Below are 14,023 nucleotides of genomic sequence, written 5' to 3' on the forward strand. Positions count from 1 at the left end.
GAATGTGGATAAAGAGAGAGCGAGATAGAGGGAGAGAGAGGGAGAACAGATTAGTTCTAGAATATGTGTTTACTTTAGGCCACCGTCCTAATGACTGTTGTGGTCACATTTTGGCAAATGTGACCACAACTCTATTTTGCTTCTCCACCCCTACAAACAAAGACTCAAGAGGGAAGTTCCGGTTGTCAGGTCTGTACAACATGCCGACCAATCAGAATCCATGCTTCAAGACTGTTTTGATCACGTCGACTGGAATATGTTCAGTCATCAATGAATACGCCGACTAAGTCACCGGATTCATAAAAAAATGCATAGATGATGTGATACCGATAGTGTCTTTCAAAACGTACCTGAATCAAGAACAGTGGATTGATGGCAGCCTTGTAGGGAAACTGAAGGAGCGAGATGCTGCTTATAAACACGGAAAGGTGACCGGGGACAATAGTAAGGTTAAACAGTACAAATACAACCTACGCAGATCAATCAAGATGGCGAGACACAAGTATAAGGACAAAGTGGAGGAGCAATTCAGCAGGTCGGACACGAGGCGTATGAGGCAGGGGCTTCTAAGGATCACGGATCACAAAAAGAAAGCCAGCCATGTCACGGACACCAATGCAGCCCCACCTGCTTCAAGATGTCCATTATCATCCCCGTGCCCAAGAAAGGGAAAGTAACTGAACTGAATGACTACCGACCAAAAGTAGCACTCACTTCAGCATCATAAAGTGCTTCGCGAGGCTAGTCAAAGACCACATCACCTTTATCCCTCCCCGACACACACAACCCTCTCCAATTCGCCTACCACCCTGAGAGATCCATGGATGACACAATCGCTATTGCACTGCACACTGCCCTCACCCAGCTGGACAAAAGGAATACATGTGAGGATGCTGTTCATCGACTACAGCTCAGCCTTCAATACAATATTGCCCTCTAAGCTAACCACAAAGCTCCCAGCCCTGGGACTGGACTTCCTGACGGGCCACCCCAGGTGGTGAAGGTAGGCAACATTCTCTCCTCGACACTGATTCTCAACACGGGGGGCCCACAAGGGTGTGTCCTCAGTCTCCTCCTGTACTCCTTGAATAACCACGACTGTGTGGCCTCACACAGTTCCAAGTCCATCATCAATTTCACTGACAACCCGACAGTAGTAGTAGACCTGATTACCAACAACGGCGAGATGGCCTACAGGTAGGAGGTAGGCACTCTGACGGCGTGGTGCCAGATAAACAACTTCTCCCTCAATGTCAGAAAAACAAAGGAGCTAATTGTGGACATCAGGAGGAACCAGGCTGGGCTCGCCTGCTTCCTCATCAATGGGGCCTCCAATCAAAAACATCAAGTTTCTCGGCGTACATCTCCAAATAGCGGAACTGGTCAAACCCCATGGACACCGTGTTGAAGGAGGCACGACAGCGACTCTTCAACCTCAGGATACTGAAGAAATTCGGCCTGTCCCCGAGGGCCCTCACAGTGTTCTACAGGACAACCATCAAGAGCATACTGTCAGGCTGCATCACAGCCTGGTACAGTAATTCCACCACCGCTGACCGCAAGGCTCTACAGAGGGTGGTACGATCAGCTGAACCCATCATTGGGCGCATACTGACTGCCCTCCAGGACACTAGGTGTTGTAAGAAGGCCAAGAAGAGCATCATGGACCCCAGACACCCAAGCCTCTGTTCTCCCAGTTTCCATCACAGACACAGGCAGTATAGGAGCATTATGGCAAAAACTGTAAGACTGGCAAAAACATTCTACCCCCAGACCATCAGGCTGCTGAATAGCCACCATTAGTCAGCTACCTGCTCCCCCTGTTCCCCTCCTGCCCCCCCAGACTTCCTACTCTGTAATTACACCTGCAACCATGTACACGTGACTATTAAACTCTCTAATCTAATTATCTCCTCTCCTAATCCTCGCCAGGCTGCCATTAGAATGTAAATTATCCTTATAACATATTCTGTGCGACTTTAAAACTATTGGTTCGAGGACATACAGTGCATTCCGAAAGTATTCAGACCCCTTTACCTTTTGTTACGTTACAGCCTTATTCTAAAATGTATTAAATACATTTTTTCCTCATCAATCTACACACAATACCCCATAATGACAAAGCGAAAACAGGTTTTTAGAAATTGCAAATGTATTAAAAAATTAAAAACAGAAATACCAAATTTACACAAGTATTCAGACACTTTGCTTTGAGATTTGAAATTGAGCTCAGGTGCATCCTGTTTTCCACTGACCATCATTGAGATGTTTCTACAACTTGATTACCTGTGGTAAATTAAATTGATTGGTCATGATTTGGAAAGGCACACACCTGTGCAGTTGCCATACTAGGCGGTGATACAGCCCGACAGGATGCCCTCAATTGTGCATCTGTAAATGTTTGTGAGGGTTTTAGGGGCCAAGCCAAATTCCTTCAGCCTCCTGAGGCTTCTTCACCACACTGTCTGTGCGGGTGGACCATTTCAGATCGTTAGTGATGGGTACGCTGAGGGAGCACGCCTTTACCCACATCGATGGGACCTTCTCCACTGCGGTTCCATCGATGTGGATAGGGGCGTGCTCCCTCTGCTGTTTCCTGAAGTCAACAATCAGCTCCTTTGTTTTGTTGATGTTGAGTGAGAGGTTATTTTCCTGGCACCACTATCCCAGGGCCCTCACCTCCTCCCTGTAGGATGTCTCGTCATTGTTGGTAACTAGGCCTATTATTATTTTATTTTTTTTGATTAACCTTTATTTAACTAGGCAAGTCAGTTAAGAACAAATTCTTAGAAACAATGATGGCCTGGGAACAGTGGGTTAACTGCCTTTCGGTTTCTGGCCCAACACTCTGACCACTAGGCTACCTGCCGCCCCACTACTATTGTGTCGTCGGCAAACTTGATGATTGAGTTGGAGGCGTGCATGGCCACGCAGTCATGGGTGAACAGGGAGTACAGGAGGGGGACGAGCACGCACCCTTGTGGGGCCCCTGTGTTGAGGATCAATGAAGTGGAGGAGTTGTTTCCTACCTTCACCATCTGGGGACGGCCCGTCAGGAAGTCCAGGACCCAGTTGCACAGGGTGGGGTTCAGACCCAGGATCCCAAGCTTAATGATGAGCTTGGAGGGTACTATGATGTTGAATGCTAAGCTATAGTCAATGAACACTATTCTTACATAGGCATTCCTCTTGTCCAGATGGGATATGGCAGTGTGCAGTGCGATGGGGACTGCATTGTCTGTGAAACTATTGGGGCGGTAAGCAAATTGAAGTGGGTCTAGGGTGCCAGGTAAGGTAGAGGTGATATGATCCATAACTAGCCTCTCAAAGCACTTTATGATGACAGAAGTGAGTGCTACGGGGCGATAGCCATTTAGTTCAGTTACCTTTGCTTTCTTGGGTACAGGAACAATGGTGGACATCTTGAAGCAAGTGGGGACAGTAGACTGGGATAGGGAGAGATTGAATATGTCCGTAAACACTCCAGCCAGCTGGTCTGTGCATGCTCTGAGGACACAGCTCGGGATGCCGTCTGGGCCGGCAGCCTTGCGAGGGTTAACACGCTTAAATGTCTTACTCACGTTGGCCACGGAGAACGAGAGCCCACAGTCATTGGTAGTGGGCTGCGTCGGTGGCACTCTGTTATCCTCAAAGCGGGCGAAGAAGGTGTTTAGCTTGTCGGTGTCCGCGACATGGCTGGTTTTCCCTTTGTAGTCCATGATTGTCTGTAGACCCTGCCACATACCCTACCGTTCAAAAGTTTGGAGTCACTTAGAAATGTCCTTGTTTTTGAAAGAAAAGCACATTTTTTGTCCATTAAAATAACATAATTGATCAGAAATACAGTGTAGACATTGTTAATGTTGTAAATGACTATTGTAGCTGGAAATGGCTGATTTTTTATGGAATATCTACATAGGCGTACAGAGGCCCATTATCAGAAACTATCACTCCTGTGTTCCAATGGCACGTTGTGTTAACTAATCGAAGTTTATCACTTTAAAAGGCTAATTGATCATTAGAAAACCCTTTTGCAATTATGTTAGCACAACTGAAAACTGTGGTTCTGATTGAAAAAGCAATAAAACTGTAACGCCCTGGCCATAGACTGTTTTTTTTTGTTCTTTATTTTGGTTAGGCCAGGGTGTTACATTGGGTGGGCGTTCTATGTTTTTTCTAGGTTTTTGTATTTCTTTGTTTTGGGCCGTGTGTGGCTCCCAATCAGGCACAGCTGAAGTTCGTTGTTGTTGATTGGGAGTCACACATAAGGAGCATGTGTTTTCTTTGGGTTTTGTGGGGGATTGTTTCTGTTTAGTGTTTTGCACCTGACAGGACTGTTTGGCTGTCGGTTTCCTTGTTTTGTTTGAATAGTGTTCTGGCTGTAATTAAATTGAAAGATGAACACTAACTCCGCTGCGTATTGGTCCACTTTCTCGGACGATGACTTCTCTGTTTCGTCTGACGAAGAAGACAGCCGTTACAAAAACTGGCCTTCTTTAGACTAGCTGAGTATCTGGAGCATCAGCATTTGTGTGTTCGATTACAGGCTCAAAATGGCCAAAAACAAAGAACTTTCTTCTGAAACTCATCAGTCTATTCTTGTTCTGAGAAATGAAGGTTATTCCATGCGAAAAATTGCCAAGAAACTGAAGGTGAAGTACAACGCTTCACAGAACAGCGCAAACTGGCTCTAACCAGAATAGAAAGAGGAGTGTGAGGCCCTGGTGCACAACTGAGCAAGAGGACAAGAGAAACAGACACGTCCTCAACTGGCAGCTTCATTAAATAGTACCCACAAAACACCAGTCTCAACATCAACAGTGAAGAGGCGACTCCGGGATGCTGGCCAATAAAAAGAAAAGATTAAGATCAGCAATAGAACACAGACACTGGACAGAGGAACTCTGCCTAGAAGGCCATCATCCTGGAGCTTTCAACGACAACTTGATTTATCTCGTTAATGATTGGAGAAACGCCACATTGGGCTCACAAAAAAAAGAAAAAAATGGAATTCAAGTAATTGAACCAATTAGTTGTTTAACAACCCCCAAAAAGACCTACAGTTTAAACGTCACTGAGCCACTGATGCCCCAATCCATCTGTGAGATGAAAGTGGTCTTAACTAACTCACACCATGGAGCAATAGAACAGGAAAATATATGGATTTTACAGGATGTCTGACAAAGCTGCTGTAAGAGGAGGGAAAGAGAGTAAGAGAGAGAGAGAGAGAAAGAAAGAGAGCGAGAGAGAGAGGAACAAAGAGAGGAATGAGTCTGGGCAAATAAGTGCTTTAAAGTAATGAGTTTAATGGCCCTGTGAGGAGGAGAGGACGGGAGAACGGGATTACGATGGCAATGCATGATCTCTGTACCAACAATCTACGTAGAAGTGTCTCTCTAATCTGAGCACATGGAGCTGCAGCATCCGACAACACAACTAGGTCTGCCTCTCCATCTCTCTCATCATCCCCTCTCGCTCCATATCCCCCCATCACTCTACTTTAAAAATGTCTCTCTCCTTGCTGTTTGTCTCATCTCTCTCTCTCACTCTCCATCATCTTTCTCTCTCATCTTATCACTGGTCTGCAGTGACTCGTTGACCTGTTTTAGCAGTTGGATTTAGAGAGGCTGAGTGTCATTGTTTACAGGATTATTAAGAAGAACATTGAGTTGAGACACAACAAAGAGTTACCATATGCACGTTTTTGTAGTTGGGTAAGGGCTTTTTCTCGCAATTTACATATTTTGGCAAATGATAGTCCTACATATATCATCAAAAGGCAAAAAAATACAAATTTCATGTCAGGAAGTGTACCTATCAATCTGTGGTGTGATTTGTTGAATCAACTCAACTGACATTACAAAAAATACATTCCATTGCATGAGCCACATCAGTTAGCATCATTTGAAGCATTTCACTGTTAGTTTACACCTGTTGTTTATGAAGCATGTGATTACCATGGAAATGATTGCATCACAATACCAGGCAGCCATTGCGGGTGTACCCATTAGTTTACCAGTCAAATTGCCAGGGTTAGAGGTTCCAATCCTCATTTATTCATTATATTTATATGCATCAAACTTTAAAACATTCAACAGAAACCTATAGAGGCCAATTTTAGTTAAAGTGAGGTTGTGGACACAGCCAGGGTCACTCTTTCCCGCTCTTGCTCTCGCCCTCACCCTCCATCTCCCTCACCCTCCATCTCCCTCTCCCTCCATCCCTCTACCTGAAGTAGGCTCCCTGTTGTTTATCGATCCATTGAAAGAGATTTCACTCTTTCTCTCTGGTCAAAAAGAGAGCAAGGTCCTTTCAGTCCCTTAGAAAACACACTCACACCGTGAGGGATGGGTGGAAGGAGGGAAGCTCAGGGCACAGACTAACAGAGAAAGTAGGCAGGACTTGATGCATTAGGAGCTTTTGAAAGACATTCTTTTAAAAGTTTTAGAGGAAGTTTGAGTATTTCTACACATTTTTCTCCATACAGTACCATCAAATATCTTCATATTACAGAACAACATCCACGTCTGTTAGTAAAAAGTCTATTCCATTGAGCTACAAATAAGCCTGCACCCTCTTTACTGAAATGGCAAAGCAGGCAGAGGATGCTTTCCAGACCCTGATAACATTTCAATTGGTAGGGGGAGGACCCAGGGTTAAACTACTTCCCCAAACCCCATCTGACAGTCCTGATAGATGACAGACAGATGGATAGAGAGATAAATATGATGCAAACAGAAAGAGAGAAGAAAATAGAGGGATCCAAACTGGTGAGGACAAAGAGAGTGAGATAAACGAGGCAGCCGCTGCAGAGAGGAAACATTAAACTGACGGGAGAATAGACATGGAAGAGTGGGTGAGTGGGAAGATGAAGATAAATGTAAAGAGTGAACAATGAGGAGACGGAGAGGAGAGAGGGAGCTGTTTCCTGTTCAAACAGACTGATCCAGCATGTGAAGAGGGGGGGTGATAGAGGGAAAGATAAGGAGAGCTTTGATTAACACTGGAACCTAGGAAGAGTAGCTGCTAATGGCAGCAGCTAATGGGGATCCCTAATAAAATACTGACAGCCCTGCCAACTGAGAAAGACGGTGAGCGGATGACAGGGTGAAAGGGGTGGAGTTGAAAAAGTGGTGGTAGAAGGGATGGAGGGAGAGAGTGATGTTTAGAAATGAGGGAGTGGAAGAAGGAAGGAAGGAAGGAAGGAAGGAAGGAATGGATAAAGAGGTGAAGAGTTGGTTTGTGTATGTGTCAGTAGGGCACGGCCACTGGTGTAAACAACATCACTGCCTGACAGTGTCTGTGATCTCATCTTACTGCTACAACCGAGTGAGAGAGGGGGGCGGAGTTGTGATTAACACTGACAGCCCTGCTAGCTGAGAAAGACAGTGAGAGGATGGCAGGATGAAAGGGGTAGAGTTGAATAAGTTGTGTGAGAAGGGATGGAGGGAGAGAGTGATGTATAGAGATGAGAGAATGGAAGAAGGGAGGAAGGGAGAGCGGGATGGATAAAGAGTTGGTTTGTGTATGTGTCAGTATGTCAGGGCCACTGATGTAAACAACATCATTGCCTGACAGTGTCTGTGATCTCATCTTACTGCTACAGCCGAGTGAGAGAGAGAGAGATAGAGAGAGAGATAGAGAGAGAGGGTGGGAAGGGGAAAGAGAAGAGAGCGAGAAGAGAAAGTAGAGAGAGAGGCCAGAAAAGGAAAATGTAATAAAGGGGGAGAGGGAGGGAGGGAGGTACGTGAGGCAGGACACAGAGGGCAGGTCAGATGGTAGAAAAAGAGGGACGGGTGATGAGAGAGAGGTAGGGGGAGAGGAGAGAGAAATAATCACAGAGCAAGGTCTCATCCATAATCACACAGACAGTAGCTGTAGCAGCAGCCCAGCCTATTAGTATACTGTACAGCCTTTCCTAACCCACAGTGTACACACAGCACCACATTTTCAATTCAGAAGCATATCCCAGTGGGAAAAACATGCATGGAATGAACAAAAAGACAGATGTGGATATAATCACACAACACAGTAACACACATGTTTGATGATTGAGAGCTGAAGAATGGCTCCTAATACAGGCAGCTGCAGTAATCCCATCATGTAAACTTTGATCTACAGAACTGACCAACCTGCCAATTGTACATCCACAACAAGGTTATAGGCATTGGTGGAAAAAGTACCCAATTGTCATAGTAAAAGTAAAGATACCTTAATAGAAAATTACTCAAGTATATGTAAGTCACCCAGTAAAATCCTACTTGAGTAAAAGTCTAAAAGTATTTGGTTTTAAATATACTTAAGTATCAAAAGTAAAAGTATAAATCATTTCATATTCCTTATATTAAGCAAACCAGATGGAACCATTTTCTTGTTTTTTATTTATGGATAGCCAGGGGCATGTGTTTAGTGAGTCCGCCAGATCAGAGGCAGTATGGATGACCAGGGATGTTCTTTTGGGTGTCAGTAAAAAGTACATCGTTTTGGAGTAAAAAGTACATTGTTTTCATTAGGAACGTAGTGAATTGAAAGTAAAGTTGTCAAAAATATAAATAGTAAAGTAAAGTTCAGATACCCCCCAAAACAACTTAAGTAGTCATCCATGCGTAGTGACTTTACCCCTACCTACATGTACCAATGACCTAGACTAACCTGTACAACCGCACATTGACTCGGTACAGGTACCCCCTGTATATAGCCTCGTTATTGTTATTTTGTTGTGTTACTTTATATTTTATTTTTATCTTTAGTTTATTTTCTTAACACCATTTATTGAACTGCATTTTTGGTTAAGGGCTCGTAAGTATTTCACAGTATTCGGCGCATGTGACAAATACAATTTGATTTGATTGTACAGTATTTTTTACTTAAGTACTTTACACCACTGCCTATAGGGCTTCTGAAAGTGTGGCATGTCCATTTTTCTCCCTCGTGTCAGCTAGTTAAAAACGGACCCACTGTAATCAATGAGACATGATACACCAGACATACCATCAGACATAATCTGACATAGAGATGTTGGATCTTAATTTGACATGTATTGTTGCAGAAAACGAATCCTGCAGCAACAGGATTTGAACATTTAGTCCATAATGTTGCTTGATCGGTGGTTAGGCTATTAGCTGGTCAAAATGAGGCTACATGAAAAGTGCAATACTGTTAATATAACTGTGTGTGACCTAGGGTGGTCTGGTCTAGCGGTCTAAACCACTGCCTCCAGATCACATATACCACTGCAGTTCAAATCTTGCTCAGTGATATTTTAGCATAACTCTCTTTCCCATTGTCTCTCAGGAACAAAAGTGTGAACAAATCAACGCTGCTGAAGCCTCTTTTTACACATCAAGTCTAAGTCTATTTCAAGCATTTAACACACACAACTAAGTGTTCACAACTAGCCTAATGAAGTGGCTTGTGCTTTTGATGTTTGCTTCCGTTTTTATGCCTCCGATGTCGTCGGCACTGCAGTCTCGTGAGACCATAGACTTCCAAATGGAGAGAAAATGCGACGCTTGGGAGTTCGACCACTTCTGAGGCACACAAATGTTGGTGTGAATTATCCCTTTCCGGCAGAGCAGGGCTATTTTAGACATATTCACCAGGTACAATGATTCATCTAGCTTTCATAGTGATCCTCATTCACCTTTTTACCTTTCCTACCCCTGGAGGCACCAGAGGACCAGAGAAATCCCCTAAGTCAGTCTGACCTTTTGTGGAGAAGAAGCCTTGCGTTCTCTCACAGTCTTTAAATGTTTTATGTTAAGGTCACAAGTACAAAAGTATGATTTCGAAGGTTAAAAGTGTAGGTTTCAGTCAAGGCCACTGGGACTCACTGGAACGAAAAGTGAAACCAAGGGAACGGCACTTTTGACCTGTAGTGCGGATGCATCGGGCTAAACCTTTATAAGCTTTCTTCTACACTCAGAAGGGAAGATAAATATGGAGGGGATATAAGAAGAGCAAAGTGAGGAAAAGGAGAAAGAGAGCGCAAAAGAGAGGAAGAGAGAGGCAGGACAATAAAATATATATTTTTCCCGAGCACTGTTTGTTTATAAAACAAATATGAACAATTATTTCTTTACAACACATAGAATATATCAAACTAACCAAACCGTCACGTCCTGACCAGTATAAGGGGTTATTGGTTATTGTAGTTTGGTCAGGATGTGGCAGGGGGTATTTGTTTTATATAGTTTGTGTGTGTACTTAGAGGGGTGTTGTATTTATGTGTTCCGGGGTTTTTGGTTTATGTTCTTGTTTTGTATTCTAGGTTGTCTATGTTGTGTATTTCTTTGTTTGCCTGGTGTGGCTCTCAATCAGGAACAGCTGTACATCGTTGTTTCTGATTGAGCGTCATACTTAAGGAGCTTGTTTTTCACCTGTCCCTTTGTGGGTAGTTATTTTTGCATTGCTGTTAGTATAGCCTGCGAAACTGTCATTCTGTCGCTTCTTTGTTTTTTTTTTCGTGTTCACGTTTAAATAAAATAATGATGAGCACGCAACCCGCTGCGCCTTGGTCTAATCTCTACGACTATCGTGACACAAATTACAAAACACACCACATGTAAACACATAACACAACATTGTCCTCTATCATCCTGGTCTAAATTATTTTTAGACTCAAAGACACATTTCTAGACTTCCCTTTTTTTAAATTCTTTGCATATCCCAATTTGATCCTAACAATAAATAAACAAGAATGCTGCATATATGGGAGAGCTGCAACGAAATTTCAAAAACAGGAAATAAATAAATGGGTAATTGATAGTATGAATCAATCAATCACATTTATTTATAAAGCCCTTTTTACATCAGCCAATGTCACAAAGTGTTGTACAGGAACCCAGCCTAAAACCCCAAACAGTAAGCAATGCAAATGCAGAAGCACCGTGGCTAGGAAAAACTCCCTAGGAAGAAACCTAGAGAGGAACCAGGCTATGAGGGGTGGCCAGTCCTCTTCTGGCTGTGCTGGGTGTAGATTATAACAGAACATGGCCAAGATGTTCAAACATTCATGGATGACTAGCAGGGTCAGATAATAATAATCACAGTCGCTGTAGAGGGTGCAACAGGTCAGCACCTCAGGAGTAAATGACAGTTGGCTTTTCATAGCCGATCATTCAGAATTAGAGACAGCCGGTGCGTAAGAGAGAGAGTCCAAAACAGCAGGTCCGGGACAAGGTAGCATGTCCGGTGAACAGGTCAGGGTTCCATAGCCGCAGGCAGAACAGTTGAAACTGGAGCAGCAGCATGACCAGGTGGACTGGGGACAGCAAGGAGTCGTCATGCCAGGTAATCCTGAGGCATGGTCCTAGGGCTCATGTAATCCGAGAGAAGAGAGAGAGAGAGAAAGAGAGAAATAGAGAGAAAGGGACAAAAAGAGAGCGAATTAGAGGGAGCATACTTAAATTTACACAGGACACCGGATAAGACATAAGAAATACTCCAGATATAACAGACTGACCCTAGCCCCCCGACACAAACTATTGCGGCATAAATTCTGACTATTGCAGCATAAATACTGACTGTTGCAGTCATGGACAAATTAATGCCAACAGTTTCTCATTATGTACAGTGGGGGGGAAAGTATTTGATCCCCTGCTGATTTTGTACGTTTGCCCACTTACAAAGAAATGATCAGTCTATAATTTTAATAGTAAGTTTATTTGAACAGTGAGAGACAGAATAACAACAAAAAAATCCAGAAAAACGCATGTCAAAAATGTTAGAAAATGATTTGCATTTTAATGAGGGAAATAAGTATTTGACCCCTCTGCAAAACATGACTTAGTACTTGGTAGCAAAACCCTTGTTGGCAATCACAGAGGTCAGAGGTTTCTTGTAGTTGGCCACCAGGTTTGCACACATCTCAGGAGGGATTTTGTCCCACTCCTCTTTGCAGATCTTCTCCAAGTCATTAAGGTTTCGAGGCTGACGTTTGGCAACTCGAACCTTCAGCTCCCTCCACAGATTTTCTATGGGATTAAGGTCTGGAGACTGGCTAGGCCACTCCAGGACCTTAATGTGCTTCTTCTTGAGCCACTCCTTTGTTGCCTTGGCCGTGTGTTTTGGGTCATTGTCATGCTGGAATACCCATCCATGACCCATTTGCAATGCCCTGGCTGAGGGAAGGAGGTTCTCACCCAAGATTTGACGGTACATGGCCCCGTCCATCGTCCCTTTGATGCGGTGAAGTTGTCCTGTCCCCTTAGCAGAAAAACACCCCCAAAGCATAATGTTTCCACCTCCATGTTTGACGGTGGAGATGGTGTTCTTGGGGTCATACACAGCATTTCTCCTCCTCCAAACACGGCAAGTTGAGTTGATGTCAAAAAGCTCCATTTTGGTCTCATCTGACCACAACACTTTCACCAGTTGTCCTCTGAGTCATTCAGATGTTCATTGGCAAACTTCAGACAGACATGTATATGTATTCTTGAGCAGGGGGACCTTGCGGGCGCTGCAGGATTTCAGTCCTTCACGGCGTAGTGTGTTACCAATTGTTTTCTTGGTGACTGTGGTCCCAGCTGCCTTGAGATCATTGACAAGATCCTCCCGTGTAGTTCTGGGCTGATTCCTCACCGTTCTCATGATCATTGCAACTCCACGAGGTGAGATCTTGCATGGAGCCCCAGGCCGAGGGATATTGACAGTTCTTTTGTGTTTCTTCAATTTGCGAATAATCGCACCAAATGTTGTCACCTTCTCACCAAGCTGCTTGGCGATGGTCTTGTAGCCCATTCCAGCCTTGTGTAGGTCTACAATCTTGTCCCTGACATCCTTGGAGAGCTCTTTGGTCTTGGCCATGCAGGAGAGTTTGGAATCTGATTGATTGATTGCTTCTGTGGACAGGTGTCTTTTTTACAGGTAACAAGCTGCGGTTAGGAGCACTCCCTTTAAGAGTGTGCTCCTAATCTCAGCTCGTTACCTGTATAAAATACACCTGGGAGCCAGAAATCTTTCTGATTGAGAGGGGGTCAAATACTTATTTCCCTCATTAAAATGCAAATCAATTTATAACATTTCTGACAAGCGTTTTTCTGGATATTTTTGTTGTTATTGTCTCTCACTGTTCAAATAAACCTACCATTAAAATTATAGACTGATCCTTTCTTTGTCAGTGGGAAAACGTACATAATCAGCAGGGGATCAAATACTTTTTCCCCCACTGTACATGATTTGTTTGAATGACATATTATTGATTGGTATAATGATTTGGTATCAGTACACATGTTTTTGGTATCAGTACATATGTTTTCGTTCACTGTAAGACAGGAACTTCAAACTCGGCCCATATTTATTTCTTTTGACTTTCCATTTCCTTTTGCAATAGTTCTCAAATTTGACAGCATTCATTGACATTTGGAGCCATTCTGCAAATGAGGGCAGCTGCTCCTCTTTCCAATGCTTTAAAATGGCCATTTTAGCAATGAGAGTTAGTGTCCTGAGCATGGAAGCATTGTGCATTTTCTGGGAGGTTAATTCCCAGCAAGATAAAGGCTTAATTTGTGTGTAGTCTATTTTTCTATTGTTCCTTGAAATAGAGAGAATATTATTTTCCAATATGCTTCCAATTTAGGACTTGACCAACATATGTACAAGCCCAGCAAAATCTGATTTACATCTCCAACATTTGCTGTTGGTTGTCATTTTTACCTTATACATTTTATAGGGAGTCCAGTAAGTTCTATTAAATGTATTATACTGAACTATTTGTGTTTTAGACTGCACATTTTTAAACAGTTTTTCACACCATTTTCCATTCAATTTATTATATATTCATCTTTCAATTTTTACCCTTAAGGGAGGGAGTAGCCCCCTTGTTTTTTGTTTAAGAATCTATACACCGTGGATGCCAGGTGGTTTTTGGAATGGACACGTTCCAATTTGTTCAAATAGTGTTTAAATGTAATCTGCAAACAGACTGCCTGTACAATCTGAATTATTCTAAAATGGCTGGTGGAGCTGATCCATAATTTCACCATCTTTATAGAAATTACATCCAATCTCCCATCTGTAGCCA

The sequence above is a fragment of the Salmo trutta genome, chromosome 9 (genome assembly GCF_901001165.1).
Source record: "Salmo trutta chromosome 9, fSalTru1.1, whole genome shotgun sequence".
NCBI classification, from domain to species: domain Eukaryota; kingdom Metazoa; phylum Chordata; class Actinopteri; order Salmoniformes; family Salmonidae; genus Salmo; species Salmo trutta.